Genomic DNA, 2141 nt, shown 5'->3' with positions numbered 1-2141 from the left:
TACAGTACCAGTCAAAAGATTGGACACATTTTTTTTTTTTTTAAAGTCTCATGTCTCTAACCAAATAATGGTTTTCTATTTTAATATACTTTAAAATATAATGTATTTCTGTGATGCAAAGCGTCTGAACATTCCTACCTCTATGGCATTTCATATAGGCTACTATATTTGATATATTATATAGCCTAAATGTTAATGTGCAGTTGACAAACTATACATCATTAAAAAGATCTAAGACTCAAGATTCACATTTTGACTCTTAAAATCTTATATTGACCGTAATTTCTTAATATGCTTAAAAGCATGCACATTTGGAGAAATACTGATGGATTCTCATATGTTTATATCAATTTTCTATACAGAGGAGTAATATTTATTCAGTATTTATTGTCATCACTATGAACGCTGGATACTGTGTTTTCAATTCATACCTGCCGACGGAGGGCGCTCTGTACACCTTTAGTCCACAAATTAAACTAAAGAAGAACAAGCCATGTGACTCTCCAGGAACTAACAGAGGCCAGAGATCGCTAACTATGGCTATTCAAAACACTTTTCAAGACAATAAATACACGATTGAGACGATGTATGCATGTATTGCCTCAGAATTTGCATCAGAATAGGCTCCGTGGGCGTGGCCGCATTAGCAGATAATGAGCTGAATCACGGACTTCTGACATGTGTCTCTTTTCATACAGATTACATAAACAGAGAATATTTGTTTTTTTTATTTGTGATTAGTATTCACTAAGTTACAGTTCATTTTCTGAGAACTATCAGAACTTCGTTCAGAGGGAGATGACAGATCACGCATCATGTTAGTTTTCTTTATTTTACAAAAAGCACAACATTTTGTTTTTACTCTGAGTGTACACAAATAAAAGATATTCCATAGATTAAAATGGTGTATAACTCTTAATTATATGTGCAACATTGACAGAGTATTTTGAGTAGGGTAGCCATTTCCATAACACCAAAAAGGCGGACACTTTGCGGCATTTAGTGAGGCAAGAATAATTGCAGAGGACTCTGCTGTCCTCGCAACTACAATGTACTCGTAATACAATTTTGTCCATTATATCGATGGTATCATGATACAGTGATTCTGAAAAAACCTACTCTATTCATTGCCGCACAATTTGATGTAGACCTATGTGTAACAGAAGAGGCAAAAAGTGTTTGTTCACAGTATGTGTATTTATTCAAGACATTGTGATGTTGGTTTCAAAAAATCTTGCACAGTGCCTGAAAACATAACATTTCTGGACTTCTCGAAATAAAATAAATAAATGTCTTTTTGTCTTTTTTTGTAAATTCAGTTCAGTTTGAAATCAAGTTTGAAATCAACCTTTCTTGTGCTGCATGTAAACTATTGCAACAAAGTTACTCTATTGTAAAGACAAATACACAGAGTGAACAAATGTTTAAGTGAGATTATATGATAATTAATCAATGTTTAAATATGTAAACAAAAGCCTAAATTAAAATCTGTTCATCATATAAAGTGGACGTGTCTCTTCAGAAGACTTGAATTAAACCGCTCCATTCAAATGGATTACTGTTACAACGAGTCTTGTGCTTTTTGAAGCTTGAAAATAATGATGGCCTTGACAAAATGGATGGACAAAAATTGAGATATTAAAATATCTATATGGCAGTATACAGTATGTTGCGGTTTTCCTCATGGTATTGAAAATTATACTGAATATTGATATTTTTCAAGGTATCGTATTGAAGTTGGAAATTCCAGTATCGTGACCACTAATTCAAAAAGGTAAAACTTATTTTCTACAGAGATCTATGATTTGATTGAATATATATTAGTACAGTAATTCATTAAATATCGCCAGCTAAAAAGTAACCAGTAACTAGTACTCTGAGTAGTTTTTGAGAAGAGTACTTTTTACTTTTACTTCAGTACTTTTTCACACCAGTAATTTTACTTGTAATTGAGTATTCAGCAATGTAACAGTACTTGTATTTAAGTACAGATTTTCAGTACTGACAGAAGGAAGTTATTTCAAACTGGTCGCCAGTTATATAAATTAAAGATCAATTTGACTGATAGCATTTTTTTTCAAGATTTCTATAGATATCGAAATATTTTGTTATCGTGATTTATTTTGGTCACATTATTCATG

The sequence above is a fragment of the Megalobrama amblycephala genome, linkage group LG7 (assembly GCF_018812025.1).
Source record: "Megalobrama amblycephala isolate DHTTF-2021 linkage group LG7, ASM1881202v1, whole genome shotgun sequence".
NCBI lineage: Eukaryota > Metazoa > Chordata > Actinopteri > Cypriniformes > Xenocyprididae > Megalobrama > Megalobrama amblycephala.
This window is presented reverse-complemented; position numbering follows the sequence as displayed.